This window comes from Caretta caretta, chromosome 7 (genome assembly GCF_965140235.1).
Source record: "Caretta caretta isolate rCarCar2 chromosome 7, rCarCar1.hap1, whole genome shotgun sequence".
NCBI lineage: Eukaryota > Metazoa > Chordata > Testudines > Cheloniidae > Caretta > Caretta caretta.
In genome coordinates, this window is record NC_134212.1 from 11631655 (window position 1) to 11653554 (window position 21900).

Below are 21900 nucleotides of genomic sequence, written 5' to 3' on the forward strand. Positions count from 1 at the left end.
CAACACTATCAGAGGCTCCTTCACCTGCACATCTACCAATGTGATATATGCCATCATGTACCAGCAATGCCCTTCTGCCATGTACATTGGTCAAACTGGACAGTCTCTACGTAAAAGAATAAATGGACACAAATCAGACGTCAAGAATTATAACATTCAAAAACCAGTTAGAGAACACTTCAGTCTCTTTGGTCACTCAATTACAGACCTAAAAGTGGCAATTCTTCAACAAAAAAACTTCAAAAACAGACTCCAACGAGAGACTGCTGAATTGGAATTAATTTGCAAATTGGATACAATTAACTTAGGCTTGAATAGAGACTGGGAGTGGATGGGTCATTACACAAAGTAAAACTATTTCCCCATGTATATCTTCCCCCCCCCCCCCGCACTGTTCCTCAGACGTTCTTGTCAACTGCTGGAAATGGCCCACCTTGATTATCACTACAAAAGGTTTTCTCTCCCTCTCCCCCCCGCTCTCCTGCTGGTATTAGCTCATCTTAAGTGATCACTCTCCTTACAGTGTGTATGATAACATCCATAGTTTCATGTTCTCTGTGTATATAAGTCTCCCCACTGTATTTTCCACTGAATGCGTCCGATGAAGTGAGCTGTAGCTCACGAAAGCTTATGCTCAAATAAATTTGTTAGTTTCTAAGGCGCCACAAGTACTCCTTTTCTTTTTGCTACTTTTAATGTTGCCAATGCTTTAGCTTTAATAGCACAGACATAAATATATACTTCATTACATTTTCACTGTTATTTGCTCATCATCCACAACATCTGAGGTTATCATAACTCTTTGGAAGCTATTAAGATTATGGTTTGGCGCTCACCTTGGCATCAAGCATACTGAGACAGAGTCATAAAAGCAAAAAACCTCTGAGATTGAGATAAAATTGTTAGCAACTCTTGGTCATTTTCTCATCATTCCCTCAAAGTCAAGCCTCACGTTGGTGACTGTCTTTAACCTTCCTTTTTTATTTCTTCCATGATAAAATTCCTCCTCTTCAGCTAAAATTAAAATAATGTTTTCCTTTGCAAATGCAGGAAACTGTTTTTCTCTCTGATTGGTATTAAGCATAGAAAGTCCATTGGCCATTTCTGTGTGTTTGCTTCATAAACACTACAATGGGAGGACTACACTGTCCACTTTGCTGCCAGACTGTGACAACAAGGTTCTTTCCTGGATTTAGTTTATGTAGCCATTAGATACAGAAAATTTTTCCAGCAAAGCTTCCCATCTCTCTAGACTCAGACATGTTTGGGGCAGCTCTCCAGTAGGGGCCTTCCTGGGGGCCAAATCTTCATCTGAAGAGGTCTATGTCTGTGGGACAGAATGCTGGGCAAGAACTGCCGACTCAGCCCTATGTCACTCGAGCTCCTATTAAGGGAAGTAAATTGGAGTTGGCTAGAGAAAACCTGTGCCTACTTGATGAACGGCAGACAACTGCCTGCCCAGTTAGCTTAGGGTTATAGAAAAGGCTGTGTGGGGGAGGGTGGGGGAGGGAGTGGAAGATCTTCCCTCCTGGGTGCAGATACCAGAACCCAAGCTGTGTATGGTGAAAAGGTAGTGGGAGCACAACCTGCCAATAAACACCAGTGGTTACTGAACCTCAGGGTCTCTGCGTGACTTTGTCAGCACAGCAGGGACCGGAGCCAGGAGGGCCTGCAGTGCCCTGCTACAGCCTGTAATAATTTGGCCTATTGACAAGTGAGGAGGAAGAACGGTAATGAAATATTAACAGCACATCAATTAAAGACAAGCAGGGAAAACAACCAAAGAGCTTGATTCCAGTTCCCATTTGAGATTTCGTAAAATAGGAAGTTACATAAAAGGTGTTGAGATATTGGGTGTTTGTGATGGGTTTGTGCCCTTTGGGGTGTCACCTGATGTGCTGAGGTTTAACTGAGCCTTCCCTGCTCAATCAACCTGGGTTCCCTTTTACTGCTTTGCTGGATAAGGCTCTCTGGTCTCTTGCAGCACGCATACACAGGTAGGGCCACACCCCGCTGCAGACACATACTGAAGTCAGCTCTGTGTGAGAGGACTTCCCCTGCACTCACGTGCCAACTCCCTTTAAGGGATACAAACCCAAAGGTTTTATGAAATTCACCCCCTCCCTCAATTTGGAGGGAGAAATGCACAACTTCTTGCTCTTAGAAATTACATAAACTGGGTTATATTATAAACAAGCAATAAATTTATTAATTACAGATGGTGAATTTTAAGTGACTATAAGAGATAACAGACAGAACAAAGCAGATTACTGAGCAAATAAAACAAAGTACGCAAGCTAAGATCAATATACTTAAGAAACAGGTTACAAACTGTAATTTCTTACCCTAAATGTTATTTTGGGCAGGTTGCAAAGTTTTGGTGGTTCAGAGTTCCAGTTCTATTTCTTTTCAGACAGGACCCCTCTCTGTCTGGACTCGCCCCGCCCCCCTCCAAACCTTCCCTTCAGGTGGCTTTAGCAATCTGTCTTTCTTGGGTAGACAGGCCATGAAGAGGAGGAGTCCCGTTTACCTTCCTCCCCACCCTTAAATAGGATTTACATAAGGTGGGAATCCTTTGTTTCGCAAACCTGACCTGTCTCCTTTATAGTGGAAAGTTACAAGAAGTCCCACGTAATGTTTGGTATCAGGTGACAAGACCACCTGACTCAGTAATATCACAGCAGCCATGAGTCAGAGGCAGTATGGAGTGTCTGCAGGAAGGCCAAGCCTTTTCACAGTCCATTGTCCTCGCTGATGGGCCATCCGCTCTGTCTGGCTTTTCCATTGTTGTATCTGAAGTGTTAGCAATGGGTGTCACCCAAAGTAGCATAGTTGAAATACAAATACATAGTCAATATTCCTAACTTCAGATATAGAAATGATACAGGCATACAAATTGGATAATCACATTCAGTAAATTATAACCTTTCCAATACCTTACAAGACCCATCTTGCATAAAGTACATCTCAGTTATGTCATATTCATATAGACTCATAGACTTTAAAGTCAGAAGGGACCATTTTGATCATCTAGTCTGACCTCCTGCACAACGCAGGCCACGGAATCTCACCCACCCACTCCTGTAACAAACTCCTGACCTATGTCCTCAACTCGTGGTTTAAAGACTTCAAGGTGCAGAGAACAGGGGTGGCGAGTTATATTCCCTTGTGGTGCCCAGGCTCCAGCAATATTCAGGGCTGGGGGCACCAATGTTTGGTGCTGAGTCTCTCCCCTGGTCCTGCCTGGAGTGGCTCCCCGGCCTGGAGCATCCGCCCCCAGCCCCCGCCTGCTGCCCCGGAGCACCTCTGCCTGAGTGAAAGCGGCACGGCTCTCCCTGGCCTCCGCTGCCGGCATCTACAACACAGCACGAGAGCAATGCCGGCAGCAGGCTGAGGCAGCTTCTGCTGCTACTGCACCTCAGAAGAGGGAGGGGGAGGAGGCACACACGTGCTTGGCAGCCCTCTCCTCCCCTCCCCTCTCCCGGCACCAGACGCAGAGGGGGCTTCCGGCAGGAGACATCTTGAGTGGACCTCCTTGACTCACCTGAGCAGCTGCTGGGGCTTTGGTGAGTGTTTGATCCTGTGATCCACCATCCCCCCCCACCCCTGCCCCGAGCCACCACTCCTGCAAACACTGGGCAAGAGGCAGCCCCATCCCCCAGCCCCAGTGAGGCTATGGCGAAAGGCAGCAGGGGAGGAAGGAAGCCACATGTGTTGACAGTCCCCTCCCCTCCCCAGCACTCGCCACCCCTTTCCAGAGCCCACACCCCCTCTTTGGCCCCCAAACTCCCTCCCAGAGCCTGCACCCAAACTCTGTCCCAGAGCCTGCACCTCTCACCCTCTCCTACACCCCCAGCCCCTGCCCAGAGCCTGCACCCAGCACCCAAACTCCATCCCAGAACCTGTACCCATAGAATCATAGAATATCAGGGTTGGAAGGGACCTCAGGAGGTCATCTAGTCCAACCCCCTGCTCAAAGCAGGACCGATCCCCAACTAAATCATCCAAGCCAGGGCTTTGTCAAGCCTGACCTTAAAAACTTCTAAGGAAGGAGCTTCCACCACCTCCCTAGGTAACGCATTCCAGTGTTTCACCACCCTCCTAGTGAAAAAGTTTTTCCTAATATCTAACTTAAACCTCCCCCACTGCAACTTAAGACCATTACTCCTTGTTCTGTCATCCACTACCACTGAGAGCAGTCGAGATCCATCCTCTTTGGAACCCCCTTTCAGGTAGTTGAAAGCAGCTATCAAATCCCCCCTCATTCTTATCTTCCGCAGACTAAACAATCCCAGTTCCCTCAGCCTCTCCTCATAAGTCATGTGTTCCAGTCTCCTAATAATTTTTGTTGCCCTCCGCTGGACGTTTTCTAATTTTTCGACATCCTTCTTGTAGTGTGGGGCCCAAAACTGGACACAGTACTCCAGATTAGGCCTCACCAATGTCAAATAGAGGGGAACGATCACGTCCCTCGATCTGCTGGCAGTGCCCCTACTTATACATCCCAAAATGCCATTGGCCTTCTTGGCAACAAGGGCACACTGTTGACTCATATCCAGCTTCTCGTCCTCTGTAACCCCTAGGTCCTATTCTGCAGAACTGCTGCCTCACCATTCGGGCCCTAGTCTGTAACGGTGCATGAGATTCTTCCGTCCTAAGTGCAGGACTCTGCACTTGTCCTTGTTGAACCCCATCAGATTTCTTTTGGCCCAATCCTCTAATTTGTTTAGGTCCCTCTGAATCCTATCCCTACCCTCCAGTGTATCTATCTCTCCTCCCAGGTTTGTGTCGTCTGCAAACTTGCTGAGGGTGCAATCCACACCATCCTCCAGATCATTAATGAAAATATTGAATAAAACCGGCCCGAGGACCGACCTTTGGGGCACTCCACTTGACACCGGCTGCCAACTAGGCATGGAGCCATTGATCACTACCCGCTGAGCCTGACAATCTAGCCAGCTTTCTATCCACCTTATAGTCCATTCACCCAGCCCATACTTCTTTAACTTACTGGCAAGAATACTGTGGGATACCGTATCAAAAGCTTTGCTAAAGTCAAGGAACAACACGTCCACTGCTTTCCCCTCATCCACAGAGCCAGTTATCTCGTCATAGAAGGCAATTAGATTAGTCAGGCATGACTTGCCCTTGATGAATCCATGCTGACTGTTCCTGATCACTTTCCTCTCCACTAAGTGCTACAGAATTGATTCCTTGAGGACATGCTCCATGATTTTTCTGGGGACTGAGGTGAGGCTGACTGGCCTGTAGTTCCCTGGATCCTCCTCCTTCCCTTTTTTAAAGATGGGCACTACATTAGCTTTTTTCCAGTCGTTCGGGACCTCCCCTGATCGCCATGAGTTTTCAAAGATAATAGCCAATGGCTCTGCAATCACATCCGCCAACTCCTTTAGCACTCTCGGATGCAGCACATCTGGCCCCATGGACTTGTGCTCGTCCAGCTTTTCTAAATAGTCCCGAACCACTTCTTTCTCCACAGAGGGCTGGTCACCTTCTCCCCATGCTGTGCTGCCCAGTGCAGCAGTCTGGGAGCTGACCTTGTTAGTGAAGATAGAGGCAAAAAAAGCATTGAGTACACATCCTCTGTCACTAGGTTGCCTCCCTCATTCAGTAAGGGGCCCACACTTTCCTTGACTTTCTTCTTGTTGCTAACATACCTGAAGAAACCCTTCTTGTTACTCTGAACATCTCTTGCTAGCTGCAACTCCAGGTGTGATTTGGCCTTCCTGATTTCACTCCTGCATGCCCGAGCAATATTTTTATACTCTTCCCTGGTCATTTGTCCAATCTTCCACTTCTTGTAAGCTTCTTTTTTGTGTTTAAGATCAGTAAGGATTTCACTGTTAAGCCTGCCATATTTACTATTCTTTCTACACATCAGGATGGTTTGTCCCTGTAACCTCAATAAGGATTCTTTAAAATACAGCCAGCTCTCCTGGACTCCTTTCCCCCTCATGTTATTCTCCCAGGGGATCCTGCCCATCAGTTCCCTGAGGTTGTCTGCTTTTCTGAAGTCCAGGGTCCGTATTCTGCTGCTCTCCTTTCTTCCCTGTGTCAAGATCCTGAACTCGACCATCTCATGGTCACTGCCTCCCAGGTTCCCATCCACTTTTGCTTCCCCTACTAATTCTTCCCGGTTTGTGAGCAGCAGGTCAAGAAGAGCTCTGCCCCTAGTTGGTTCCTCCAGCACTTGCACCAGGAAATTGTCCCCTACACTTCCCAAAAACTTCCTGGATTGTCTGTGGACCGCTGTATTGCTCTCCCAGCAGATATCAGGGTGATTGAAGTCTCCCATGAGAACCAGGGCCTGTGATCTAGTAACTTCCGTTAGTTGCTGGAAGAAAATGTCGTCCACCTCATCCCCCTGGTCCGGTGGTCTATAGCAGACTCCCATGATGACATCACCCTTGTTGCTCACGCTTCTAAATTTAATCCAGAGACTGTCAGGTTTTTCCGCAGTTTCATATTAGAGCTCTGAGCAGTCATACTGCTCTCTTACATACAATGCAACTCCCTCACCTTTTCTGCCCTGCCTGTCCTTCCTGAACAGTTTATATCCATCTATGACAGTACTCCAGTCATGTGAGTTATCCCACCAAGTCTCTGTTGTTCCAATCTCATCATAATTCCTTGACTGTGCCAGGACTTCCAGTTCTCCCTGCTTGTTTCCCAGGCTTCTTGCATTTGTGTATAGGCACTTGAGATAACTTGCTGTTTGTCCTGCTTTCTTAGTAGGAGGCTTTCTTAGTACCCATCCTGCACCCCATCCCGTGCCCCAGCCCGGAGCCTGCACGTAGCATGCAAACTCTGTTCCAGAGCCTCCACCCCCTTCCACACATCCCCTCCTGCAGCCAAACTCTGTTCCAGAGCCTGCATCCTTCACCCCCTCCTGCATCCCCAGGCCCTGCCCCCACCCAGAGCCTGCACCCAGCACCCAAACTCCATCCCAGAGCCTGCACCCCAGACTCCATCCCAGAGCCGAACCTCTCAACCGTCCTATACCCCAATTCCCTGCCCCAACCCAGGGTCTGCACCCCAGACCTCCTCCCCCAACCCAAACTCCCTCAAAGAGCCTTAGGCAGGTGGGGGGCGGAGTTCGGGGGGGGGCAGGCTCTGAGCGTTCTGGGCACCACCAAAATGTCTACAAACCTGCCGCCCCTGGCAGAGAATGCTCCAGCAAGTGACCCCTGCCCCATGCTGCAGAGGAAGGTGAAAACCCCCCAGGGCCTCTGCCAATCTGCCCTGGAGGAAAATTCCTCCCTGACCCCAAATATGGCGATCAGCTAAACCCTGAGTATGTGCACAAGACTCACCAGCCAGACACCCAGGGAAGAATTCTCTGTAGTAACTCAGATCTCACCCCATCTAACGTCCCATCACAGGCCATTGAGCAAATTTACCGCTACTAGTCAAAGATCAATTAATTGTCAAAATTAGGCGATCCCATCATACCATCCCTTCCATAAAGTTATCAAGCTTAGTCTTGAAGCCAGATATGTCTTTTGCCTCCCCTGCTCCCCTTGGAAGGCTATTCCAGAACTTCACTGCTCTGATGGTTAGAAACCTTTGTCTAATTTCAAGTCTAAACTTCCTGATGGCAAGTTTATATCCATTTGTTCTTGTGTCTACATTGATACTGAGCTTAAATAATTCCTCTCCCTCCCTGATATTTATCCCTCTGATATATTTACAGAGAACAATCATATCTCCTCTCAGCCTTCTTTTGGTTAAGCTAAACAAGCCAAGCTCTTTGAGTCTCCTTTCGTAAGACAGGTTTTCCATTCCTCGGATCATCCTAGTAGCCCTTCTCTGTATCTGTTCCAGTTTGAATTCATCCTTCTTAAACATGGGAGACCAGAACTGCACACAGTATTCCAGGTGAGGTCTCACCAGTGCCTTGTATAATGGTACTAACACCTCCTTATCTCTACTGGAAATACTTCGCCTAATGCATCCCAAGACCGCATTAGCTTTTTTCACAGCTATATCACATTGGCGGTTCATAGTCATCCTGCGATCAACCAATACTCCGACGTCCTTCTCCTCCTCTGTTACTTCCAAGTGATGTGTCCCTAGTTTATAACAAAAATTCTTGTTATTAATCCCTAAATGCATGACCTTGCACTTTTCACTGTAAATTTTCATCCTGTTACTTCTATTTCAGTTTACAAGGTCACCCAGGTCTTCCTGTATGATATCCCAGTCCCTCTCTGTATTGGGAATACCCCCCAGCTTCGTGTAATCCACAAACTTTATTAGCATATTCCCACTTTTTGTGCCAAGGTCAGTAATAAAAAAATTAAATTAGATTGGTCCCAAAACTGATCCCTGAGGAACTCCACTAGTAAGCATATTTTCATAAAGAATATGGAGTGAAACGTCACCGTGTTGTCATGTGATGAACTGTCCCCCTTATTACACATATGAAGGACTACTGATGCAGAACCAAACCAAGACCTTTCTCTGTTTTTTTTTTTTCATGAAAATTTTTGGGAGACTCTCTGCCCCAAAATACCCAATAGCTGGTGGTTAGGGTACTCAGCAGGGATTCGGGTTCCAGTCCCTGGTCCAAATCAGGTAGTACAGGAACATGGAATCTTTGTCTCCCCAATGCCAGGTGAGTATCCTAACCACCAGGATATTAGCTATTCTAGGGTGGGGGTCTCTCTCTGGTTCTGACCAGACACTCCATCCTGGGTCTGAGAAAAAATTCTGATAAAATTTTAATCAAAACTAGTAAGTTTTGACAAATTGACAGTTTCTGAAGAAAAAGCATGCTGTTGAAAAGTTCTTGGCCTTGGTAATTCTTGGTTCTTGGTAGTTAAAAAGTTGATGTCTCACTTTTGGCAGGGTCAGTGCTATGCCATGGTGTGACGATGTGACTCAGCAGGGAGGGGGGAGTGTTGACCTGGGAATGTGCCCTGGGGATGGGAGACCTAAGAGCCTGTCACCTGAGCCAGGAGGGGGAGGGGGAGGTAACACCTCTGCCCAGGAATGTGAACAGAGGCTGCAGCAGGGAACCTGCTGGGTGGGTTGAGTTGGCAGTTTGGAGGCTGGGGAGAGGAACACAGGGAACCCCAGGGCTGGGGTCTAAGCTCCCTGCTCCCCCAGAAGGACGTGATTGAGGGGTCCTGGTTGTACCCACAAGCTCTGTTGTGGACTGTGTTCCTGTTGTCCAATAAACCTTCTGTTTTACTGGCTGGCTGAGAGTCTCAGTGGATCCCAGGAAGAGGGGTGCAGGGCCTGGACTCCCCCACACTCCGCGACACATGGTATATTAAAATACAGAATAAGGGAAACCTATTTTCTCGTCCCATCCCCCTTCTAGTGCAAATATTGCATATTGTACACTCATTTCCACCAATGGGTCTTCCCTTTGGCATTAGGTGAAAGCGGAATTTGGCCCGTCTCATTGACTTAAATGGGGTTGCTAGGCTGTAACAAAGAATATGTCCCAGTCGGTCCATCATAATTATAGGAACACTTACTTCACAGTGCCTGATCCCAGATCCTTTGGGTTCAGTGATTCAGTCCCTGAGGACTCCAGGCTATTTCATACTCTCCTTCTGCTGTTCATGTATTGAAATCCAAGATATAAATTTACTAAAGAATGACTTTTTTTAATCTGTCCCCATTCAGAAATATTTAGGCAGTTGTTAACAGAGATTCACTTTTGAGTGTCTTCCCTGCTTTTTGCAAATAATCCAGTTTTTAAATAGTATAATTCCATGTCAAAGCAGTTTAGGCCCCATATTTTTCCCCATATTATCTCCTGCTACTCTCAGATGAAAGGGAGAAAAGTTCAATTTTATTCCTCTCCTAAGGAGTGGTGTAACTCTGCAGCTCCAAAACAAGTATAGTTTATGTTGCAAATGAGTGTTTTCTCTTTAAGCATTTTGAATTGATAAAGAACCACTAGTGAACTCAGAAATTAGTGATATAACTCATGATGAATAAGGCAAATCCTATCACTACTGAAAAAATCATGACAATGGTAAACTCATACTGTTAAATCTTGCAAGTGAAATACTCTACCTCTCTCTTATGCCAGCAATTTTTCTACTTTCCTTTCAGCATAAACAGTATGTCCTTGTGACCTTGTATCTCAATTTCTGCAATACTGCCTATGTTGGTCTTTCAGTGTTCTTGTTGGAGACCCCAGGGCATGGCCACTAGTTAAGTTGAGGGGATGGTAGGCCATAAGGGTCGAGGAGGTTTTTTTGTTGAAGGCCTAAGGGCTTTTTTTTTTTTACTTTTTTAAATAGAATTTAGGCCTGGCTGGCTTGAGTAAGCTTTTTTGCTTTTAAAACAATGTTGCAGTTGTAGATAATGCTTTATAGTGTAAGGTTTGCTGATGCTAAGTTAAAGATAATAGGAGAGACAGTTACAAGGCCAGACAGAATGTGCTGGTTGTTTAAGTTGCTAGAAATGCTTGTTAGAGGTTGCAAAAAATAAATATTCTTGTAACCCATATAAGGAAGGCAGAATATTTGTGCAAAGTTTTAATTGGCTGATGTGTAGTGCAGTAGCATTAAGGAATATAGAAGTGTGTGTAATGACCTGCTCTGGTGTGCAGGATTTGAGATTCTATTCTCCCTGTACCTTGTTTGCAGCTGCAAATAAACTTTTCTGCTTCTCCACCCCGTTGTGATTATTGAGTAAAGCACACTGGGTAACGAACCCCTGCTGTTGTTTTGCCTCTGGCCACTGGGTGCCGGCAACATTCTCTTCAGTCAGACAAAAATAATCCAATTTGTCTAATTTCAGACTGGATTTGTTTCACATCTCCCATTTCTCTTTTCATAACTTCAGTGGTTTTCTGGTCATCTGCACTGTTGCTGTAAGAGTCTAATTCTTATAGTTTGTCCTTTCTACATTTCTTCTTTTACGCCTTTCCACTTTCCTTCATCCCTCTTCCTGTAATCTTATTGTTATTCATTTGTCTATTTCCATAACTAAATAATGGTCATCTTCTGGTCTAGCCTTGATTGAAAATACTCTGCCTCGCTGATTTTTCTGACTCTAATTCCGATCTCAAAAATCTCTCTCATTTTTTCAGTATTACTTCAAGTGATTCTCTTCTTCTTGTAAGCACAGTACTTTTCCCTCATCTGGAGACTGCCAGTTGTTAATGTGTGCTGGTTTTGTCATGTCAGTGCTGTATTTTTTTCTGTTACCTTTACCCCCAGGACTTTAAATCAAAGCTACCTTGTCAATATACAAAATATAATGTGTGATGATGTGTTGTGAGGTGGTGAAATGTGCCACAACGTTATGATGTTGCACCATAGCATGATGATACAAAGACACTTCAAAGGCCTTGTGCTCATTCCTCAGAGCTGTCCTCTGAAATGCCATGACTGCCTGTGTCAAGGCTCCCCCCCCCACTCTGAACTCTAGGGTACAGATGTGGGGACCTGCATGAAAAACCTCCTAAGCTTATCTTTACCAGCTTAGGTCAAAACTTCCCCAAGGTACAAAATATTCCACCCTTTGTCCTTGGATTGGCCGCTACCACCACCAAACTAATACTGGTTACTGGGGAAGAGCTGTTTGGATGCGTCTTTCCCGCCAAAATACTTCCCAAAACCTTGCACCCCACTTCTTGGACAAGGTTTGGTAAAAAGCCACACCAATTTGCCTAGGTGACTACAGACCCAGACCCTTGGATCTTAAGAACAATGAACAATCCTCCCAACACTTGCACCCCCCTTTTCCTGGGAAATGTTGGATAAAAAGCCTCACCAATTTGCATAGGTGACCACAGACCCAAACCCTTGGATCTGAGAACAATGAAAAAGCATTCAGTTTTCTTACAAGAAGACTTTTAATAAAAAATAGAAGTAAATAGAAATAAAGAAATCCCCCCTGTAAAATCAGGATGGTAGATACCTTACAGGGTAATTAGATTCAAAACATAGAGAACCCCTCTAGGCAAAACCTTAAGTTACCAAAAAGATACACAGACAGAAATAGTTATTCTATTCAGCACAGTTCTTTTCTCAGCCATTTAAAGAAATCATAATCTAACACGTACCTAGCTAGATTACTTACTAAAAGTTCTAAGATTCCATTCCTGGTCTATCCCCGGCAAAGACAGAATATAGACAGACACACAGACCCTTTGTTTCTCTCCCTCCTCCCAGCTTTTGAAAGTATCTTGTCTCCTCATTGGTCATTTTGGTCAGGTGCCAGCGAGGTTACCTTTAGCTTCTTAACTCTTTACAGGTGAGAGGAGCTTTCCCCTGGCCAGGAGGGATTTCAAAGGGGTTTACCCTTCCCTTTATATTTATGACAGCCTGCAAAAGCAATATGTGGGAATGCATTTGCTTTACCAGTAAATGTGGAAAATTATGTGTATTTATGAGCCCTGGGTAATAGTTGTCACTCTGGTCTAGGGAATACAACAACTGGTTTGTTTTAAAGGTGCATTCCTCTAGAGCATTCTAGAGGAGTTAATTTTTACTAGCGTTCATATTGGGCTACCAGGTTCTGGATAGTGGAATCTGGGCGTGGGTTGAAAGTTCAACCTTAAACGTTGGTTCTGACATCGTCAGGTTTGGAGTGAATCTACTTTCTAACCTGAGCACGTAGACTGCCCTCATTACAGTTGTGTTAGATCTATCCTGGAGGTGGGGTCAGCTGGTGAATGCACATGCTCCAGCTGAAGGATTCCTGTTTCAGGGGCCAGTTTAAATAGCGGTTGAGGGATCTATCTGGTATATTTATGTGTAACGATAAAGGCCTTCAGTCCTCTCTGTATCAGTCTTGGGGATAAGAAATCTGCTCCCTGTTTATGGGCCAAATCCTGGGGCTCTTCATTCAGTGTTAACTCTCCCTCTCTCAGGCAAGCACCCATTGAAGTCAGTGGGAGTTTTGTCTGAGCAAGTACTCCAAGATTTGGCCCAACCTGCTGGTCTAAAAAAGCTGCTGCTGGTATAAGTTTGCTCATGTTGTCTATCCTTGTAAATACTGTGGCATATAAACCTTGTCCCTGCTTGTTTAAAGCCAGAGAACACACAGCTGTTTTAAGATCACTGCTAGCCAAAATCAATTGACCAGAGAGAGATGCAAAATAAGAGATGTTTGAGGGATTGTCTGAGTAGCTAGAACAAAATGGCAGAACAAAACAAGCTAATTTGGCAGAGTTTGTAGCCAGTCCACGTGTGTGGCCTCAGTGTGAAGCGATATGGCTGAAGTCTGCTGTTCCTAATACAACAGGGGGCAATGGCAACCAACTCTCCTCTTACAGGAAAATCTTCCAGATCCAGGGCTGCAACTCTGCTCTGTGGGCTAAGGGAAAATCAGAGTCCAATTTCTGAGGCATGAAACAGTTCATATTATAAACTTGTTATGTGAGATGTTGATGACTTGAGGTCTAAAGCTCAGCTGGGAATATGTACATCACTTTGGCAGGCACAGTTATTTATGAATCTGTTAATAGAATGACTGCGTCTTAGGCTGCTATGCCCCTCTTGATGGCACTAATGCCCATGCTGGGAGACAGAGTACCAGCTGTGCGTAGTCCTTCTTGTACTATTTCAACACATTGATGTTCATCCATTTAATTTGGAAATATTTCTGAATGCTCATCAACACCATATGCAGACAACTGGAAGTGCCGTATTGACTGTTGACTTAATTTTGAAGTTGACAGATTCTACGTTAATGTAAAACATGGGGAAAGGATTTTTCTCTGTTTTGGTTCTGTTTGCAATTTGTGGGGGAGTTTGATGTGTGGCCTTTTAATGTTGCTGAGCAAAGCATCTTCCTGTCATGAGGACTGATTCTGTTTCCACTGAATAAAAGAAAAAACAGGATCAGACCCGTAGAGCTGCCCTCAACACTTCTTCAAAGGACCAAGAGGCTATACTGTGAGCCAAGAAAGGACAAAGATGTAGGTGTTTCTTCACCTGCATGAGCCACAAATACACACAGATTTGTTATATGATTTCTTTGTCCTAATAGCATGAAGCCTTTTTTGTAACCTTTGTGTCATCTTGTTGCATCACATGTATTCTTGCAGTAATATTTATTTTAGGGGAGGAATGTTTCAAACATGTGTTCACTGAAAACTAGCACAAGACCAGAACACTTGGAGAAAAGAACCATTTTTTGTTCTATCCTTGCCAGAGAAATAGTGCTAGAGAAAGTGGGCAGGTAGCAAGTTGGAGCTATTGCCTACTGTGCAAACTGGGCTTGTTTTAATGTCTCTTTTATCCATCTACTGGGTCTTGTCCTAACCTTGGATTGTGAGCTTCCGGGGCAGAGATTATCTTCGTGTTTTACAGTGCTTGCAGCCTCTGCGCACTACTGCAATACAAAGGTACAGAAAGAATTTTCATACTGTTTGGGGAGAGTAAGAAAGATTGGCAAACCTTGTAGATCCACTGAAAAACACTGGCACAGGAGGGAGGTTAGAGGTTGTATATGAAAAGGATCGGTGTCTCTGAAACATGGGCAATCTAATGCATGATTTTGGGAAAATGTTGGGAAGGGAATGGTAGAATCTACCGGGAAAGCACTGCAGCCCTTGTTCCCATTTTGAGTAGTTAGGTGGGGAGAAGCTTATGGAGTTTCTTTGAAAGGGAGTTTAAATGTGATAGCAGAGAAGCTTGGTCTTGAATAGTTTAGTAGAGATGGCTTTATCTGTTATTAATTTGGCATCCATACATGCTGGAACCTTACACCGTAGCCGAGACTTTTGTTTCTTGTGGAATTTAGTTGGCTTCCATCTCAACCCAAGGACCTGGTATGTGTGTGATACTTACGTTTATCTGGAGCTATGCAGAGATTTGATGAACTCTGATTCCCTGTCTTTTGATTTACTTTTAATAAACGATTTTAGTTGGATTTGTCTTTTGTGGTGTCCTTGTTTATGGCCTTTGAAACTAACAAAGACCTGCTCAGGTGAGGATGGATTATCAAAAATCAAAGCTAGTTCTCCTAGAAGGGACAATAGAAACTTGTCCAATCCAGGCTTTGCTGTGACACCTGAGTGGCCCACATACGAATATGAGAGAGTTTTTTCTTTGAGTGAAGGTCACCAAGAGTTCATTTTTGCATGCATATGCATCCGATGAAGTGAGCTGTAGCTCATGAAAGCTTATGCTCAAATAAATTGGTTAGTCTCTAAGGTGCCACAAGTACTCCTTTTCATTTTTATAGAGGAACTCTTGCTCTCTGTTAATGGACATCCCTGTTGGATGGTTCTGCAGTTGCTTACAGTAAAAAGGCCAAATTGTCAAATTATTTTAAAATTCTTCCACTGCAAATGTGGTTAAGAGGACAGACAGAATGTTTTCTCTGAGCCGAACTGACCGCTGCGTGACTCCAACAACATAGGTTGTCTCACCTTGTCTCACTGCCACAGTTAAAGATTTATCAGTGTTTCCATTTTGAACCTCTGATTCCAGTTGGGTGTCAGCCTTCTGGCTTGCATTTCATTGCTGTGCTTCCTAAAAGCTTTTCATAGCAAGCCATTTAGCCTTTCTATGGCACAGGAATGAGACATTTCTTGGTTTGGATTCTCTAGGCACCAAAAAGTGGGTTTAGATTTGAAAATGAAATTTTGCATGCTGACAGTCCCGTGTCTACTGTAGACTAAGTCCTTCTTTTGGTACCTAAGAACTAAACCTCAAAATTAAAATGCACCCACTTTGGCACTTGTGGGTGGAAGCTTGTGAAATTATTTCCTGCAAATCTAAGTGATCCCTAATCACCATTGTGTCCATTATAACCAAAGGATTTTGGAGGTGATCCTGTATGGGCCATTTCAAATTCAGTTGACTCACTTTGTCCATTCGGATAACAAATGAGGCTGGGGCAGGGTGTGGAAATCTTTGGTCTGAGGCCAGCATCCTCTGCTGCAGGGGAGATATGGATCCCAGCTGTTTGGGCTGACTTGAGTTTGATCTTTCCTTTGTAAATACAGGTGTCTGGAGAAGTCATTGCAGAAATTTAGCTATACTCCAGATTAAATTGGACCTATGGGGTAGAATCAGAGTTATTTAGAGATATTGGCCCAGATTATCATCAGGCTATTGACTCAAAGGGAGCGATGCCAATTTACGCCATCTCAGCATGTGACCCAGCTACTTTGTAAATATAAATCCCAAGCAAGACATTACCAACATTTTGTTTATTTTCATTTTTAATTTGCATTGGTCCATACCTCAGTCTAAGAAATTATTATTAAAATGACAGTTTTCACAGAAAACTGGTGGAATTGCCTTTCAGTTTGGGACTTGGTCAATACACATCTCTTGGGATTATGCTCTTGTGTTTGATATGCCGATCTAATAATCTAAACAATATAACTCAAGTAAGACTTCACTAGAATGTTTGAATTAGAATTGCAAAATAGTCAGCATTGATGCACTGAATGAAAACCTGCTCTAATATATATAGACCAGTGGCTCTCAACCTTTCCACACTACTGTACCCCTTTCAGGAGTCTGATTTGTCTTGTGTACCCCCAAGTTTCTCCTCACTTAAAAACTACTTGCTTACAAAATCAGACATAAAAATACAAAAGTGTCACAGCTCGCTATTACTGAAAAATTGATTACTTTCTCATTTTTACCATGTTATATATTATAAAATAAATCAATTGGAATATAAATATTCTACTTACATTTCAGTGTATAGTATATAGAATATGTATAAACAAGTCATCGTATGAAATTTTAGTTTGTACTGAATTTGCTAGTGCTTTTTATGTAGCCGGATGTAAAACTAGGCAAATGTCTACCTGAGTTGATGTAATCCTTGGAAACCCCTGCATACTCCAAGTGGTATGTGTAACCAGGGTTGCCAACCCTCCAGGATTGGCCTGGAAACTCCAGGAATTAAAGGTTAATTTTAATTAAAGATTATGATGTCATGTGATGAAATCTCCAGGAATACATTCAACCAAAATTGGCAACCCTATGTGTACCCCTGGTTGAGAAGCACTGTTATAGATTGTACATTGCACCTGATTAAGGCTTCTGGAGAATCATTGGTTAGAGCAGAAGCCTGCAGAATTGCAGGGTGCAGTTGACAAGCATGACATGAAGGCCTCTGCGTTGTGTGGCCCAAAATCCAGTGGTACAGCCCCTGTCCTCACAGCAGGTGGGAACTGGCTGTGATGTTCCCTCTTGCTGGGCAGAGCACTTGGACAGCCTCCTGAACGGTCAGGCCACTGTGTCTGATGAAGCCAGTGACTCACTCCTGCAGCATCCTGTGCTGGCGCAGCTGTCTGTGAGTCCTTCTTTAGACGAGATTACTAAGGCCATCAAACAGCTGTCATGGGCAAGTCTCCAGGCCATGGTGGCATTCCACCTGTAATGTACAAATGTAGAGATGCCCCCTGATCAAGAAACTCACCAGGTTTTCAAGACTATATGGGAATAGGGTACCATACCCCAGGAGTATAAGGATGCTTTCCTAGGCCATCTATGCAAAAGGAAGGAAGCATATCTAGCTCTGACAACCATTGCAGAATCTTACTGCTGTCTATAGAGGGGAAGATTCTTGCCTGGATTGTCCTCAACAGGCTCGTCTCTCTCCAAGTGGACTTGGAGTATCCAGAGTCACAGTAAGAAAAGGAGTACTTGTGGCACCTTAGAGTCACAGTGTGGCTTTTGGGCTGGCCATCGCACCATGGGGACATGATTTTTGTAGCTCAACAAATACAAGAGAAGGCTCATGAGCAGAACAAGGACCTGTATGTCGTTGATCTGATCAAGGCCTTTGACATGGTGAAGGGGCTATGGAAACTCCTTTATACATTTGACTGCCCAGAGAAGATGATTGCTGTCATTTGCTCATTTCATAATGGTGTGATGGCCAGGGTCATGGAGTGTGGTGACTCATCAGAAGTCTTCCCTGTCACCAGTGGTGCCAAACAAGAATAAGTAGTGGCTTGTCCTTTTTGCCATTGTCTTTTCAGCCATGCTCTTGTTTGCATTCTAGGACCTGGATAGAGGTGTACACATCCAGTTTAGATTGGGTTGGGGTCTAGTCAATCTACAGTGATTCAGGGCCCATCCCCAGGTAATGAAAGAGCTATTAAGAGAGCTCTTGTTTGCTAACGACTGTGCCCTCATTGCACACACTCTTGAGGATATTCAGCTTACTATGGACCGCTTTGTCTGTCCCTTAGAATGTTTGGTTTCACAGGCTGAAAAAGATCGAGGTCAGGTACTAGGCAACACCAGACCATCACAATCCCATTGTCACAATTGACAATACACCCCTGAACTTGGTCAGCAAATTCTGCTACCTGGCATTCCAGCAATGACATATTGGATGAGATCATTCAGCCCCTCGCAAAGGCCAGCTTGGAGGGAGCATGGAGTTAGCCTCAGAACCAAGATAAAAAACTCCTGCAGTGTTGTACTTGCCTCACGCCTCTACAGCTGCAAGATGTCAACACTTCACTGATGCCACATCAAACAGCTTCCCATAACAATATCTGTCCTTGTCTTATGGGGCCTGCTCCTAAACCCAATGGGAAGTCAATGGGAGTCTTTCCATTGACATCAGTGGGCTTTGGGGTAGGCCCATGCATCAGGGACTCCTAGCTCAACATCACAATCACCAGCTGTCCTCTACACATGACCCACAGAAGTTATGCATTGATGTATTGACTGTTCAGCTTCATCAGTACATGGAGCTGCCCGTCTCATAGAAAATGGTTGAAACAAGGATCACGAGGCAGAGACAAGCTTCCTTATGGAAGCACCTGACTCCATTGCTACTCCGCATCCTGAAAGACACATTTCTTTAAAGTGCCATTAGTTCCGCATGTTTCCTTTTAAAAGATGCATACACCTTCATAATTGTTAGCTAATGAAATCTAAACACTCTATTCCTGGGAATTTGTCTTCAACTAGAAGCATCACCCCTCATTAGGATTAACTCTGATTAGAAGCCTAAGAAAAAATGTCTGCTAGGGGAATTAAAATCCAACCATGATGGAACCCTGAGCAGAATCTTTTCTTTGTTTGGTTGGAGTGAGGAATTTAATCACATACAGGGACCTCTGCATTGAGTTATAGCATCTGCTGTGACAATTCTGGTGTCTTACCTTTGTTTCCTGACTTCTTTCTAATTAGTTTATTTTCCAAATAAATCCTTACTACAAGCACTGTGCTGAAAACAATTGAAAACAAAATAAAGAAGAGTTTAAATTGCTTATGGCTTGCTTTATATGGCTTCCAGGCATTTGAGCAATTTTGCTAAGAAGTATCCTGTAACCTATTTCCAAAGGCCACTAGCAGATAATTATATTTTGGTTAATTTACATACTTTCAGTTTATAATCCTAATTAGTTCTCCAACCAGTAGTCCCTAGGCAATATGTAGTCCTACCTCATCTTATTTGTGATCTTTAATGTGCAAGATCTCTTGTTTTAATTTAAAAAAAACACAACAAAACGCTGTTAGGTTTGGTTGAGGGCTTTTCCATTTCAGTGTGCGTCTGATCTGGGTGATTCCATGCTGATTCAAATCCTGTTTTCAAATAAATATCTTGCACTGTTATAGATCATCCTTTATATTGGGGTCAGGAGCTGTTCCCTGCTTAAATGGGCATGGGGGGAGCATGAGTTCATGCAGAATTTGGTCCGACATGTTTAAAATAAAAATAATCACGGTGTCAAACTTATGTCAGTTCCCTTTAAAGTCTCTGGGGCTGCATGGGGTATACATAGGAAGAGAATTTGGTCCAAAATGTTCGCTTTCATTGGTCTGGCCCAACAGTGGTAGAATGCCACCATGGCAAACTGTAGGGGTTGGTGTGTGTGGCAGGAATAATCAGCCTCTCTTACTAAAAAAGCCATTTGAGGGCAACTGGGGAGAGGAAATCTCCTTGAATTTCCTCTTGGTGGAGTCTCCCAATTTGTTTCGTTAGAACAGCAGTGTTGCTTCTTCATGTAAAGGGTTTGGGCCCCTTCCATACTGATGTCCTGTGCCTCCATGCTTCCTCTGGGCCCCAGCCTTGCCTTGAACCCTGGGTTACACTCAAGTGCATGCTGTTGCCCAGTATCAAGGGAGAAGGGACTAGGGCAGATGTAGAAAAATTAATACAGCCGCTTTTGTGTAGATTTCTGGGATAACCAATAAGCATACTCCTGACTCCTCCCATGCTCAGTTCCACAGAGGGTCTTTTTCCTTACCGAACAGATCACTCCTTCCATCTTCATCCATAAAAATAATATAAAATTTAAAACATCTTTTCCAAGCCACCATGCTGAGCGAATTTGTAGAACTGTGACATACCTTGGGACTACAATTCTTGGAAAAATAAGCTAATCAAACTAAAACTAAAAATCAACAGTATATATCCACCTGCAGAAAGAAAACAAGGAACAAAATTTAAGGTTGGACGACCAGTGTAAATCAGTGCGTGAAGGAAGTTTATCCATTTCTCAACATCTTGAATATTTGAAGGTTTTTTTTTTTAAAGGTGTAGGATATGTCTCAAGTACATGTGATGGGGTTTTTTTTGATGGGGAACGGAGAGTGTTAGCTGGTAGCTACTGCTATGTATTGAGGGTATATAATAATACACACTTCCAATCTTAATACTTTTTAAAAAGCATTTTTTTGGGGGGGGAATTTGGACAAAATTTGGCAATAATTTGGATATATTCAGAATTCATACAGGTGGACTTTGCATAAGCGAAACAAGCAAAATGAAGAATGTTAGAATTTTACAAATTTGATCCAGAAAGAAATTCTACATTTTCACTCAGCTTGTGTACAAAATCAGCCTGACTAGTTGAAGTGGCACATCTCTACTGCAGAGATTACTTCTGCAAGGAGTATGAACAGCCTGTGCTGACAGGAAGGGGCTGTTTGTCATTGCTATCATTCTTGTATGCACAAGAACATGTGGATCATTTCCCTTGCCCACTTAGCTTGGAATGCCACTTCACAGTTCATGGAGGGCTTGCCAAGATGTCTTCCCTTGGATTTTAGGGACAACCTGCATGTGGGTAGAAAACATTATCTTCTGATATTCCATCCTGGCACATGGATTTTCTTGCGGGAACCAATGTGTTTCAGGAACCAGAGTTGTGAGTCAGGTTATAGTCAAATGTCTTATACAATTTCATGTGATTCCTGGGAAGATCTTAGCCGAAAACATTATTTCCTGTATGCATAATGGATTGAAATCTGATCTCATTTTTCTCCTGTGTAAATGAGGTCAAAATTGGTATAATAGAATGGTAATCCCCAATATTCCTTTTGCAAGCAATACAAAAGATTGAAATCACTCCTTTAACCATTACAGTAACTACTTTGATAAGGCCAGAAAAAAGAGTGGTGTTAATAAACATTTTCATAAGAAAACTAGCTGAGAAATCAAAATCTAAAGAGCTGCAGAATCCATAGTTTGGATAATTTTGGCAGAGATCTGCTAGATAACTAAAGATTCTAATATGAAAATTTGATTTTTGCTCTTTTTGTGGATTACAATCAGTATATAAATTATAGTACTAATAGGTAAATGTGATTTTAAAATGTTAGAAACCGTGACTTGTGTTTACTAGTAAAGAGATCCAGGAAAGGCATTGGTGACCGAGGAAATCTGTAGCCAACAATTTGAGTTAAGAATCTTAGAGTGAGTAACTTCTATTTTTCATGCTTTGGCATCATTTATTATTTCTATATTTAAATCTTTTCTTCCAGACACAAAATAATGTTTCCTGCTGTTCTGTCAATATTACATATTATCATATTTGGCACTAGATGACCTTCAGGGGTCCCTTCCAACCCTGATATTCTATGATTCTATGTGTAACTGAGGACAAAAGGATCCGCGTGAGAATGTTGTTCTAAAGGATCATTTTATTTATGGGAAGTGTCTCAATTTCATTTCTTCCCC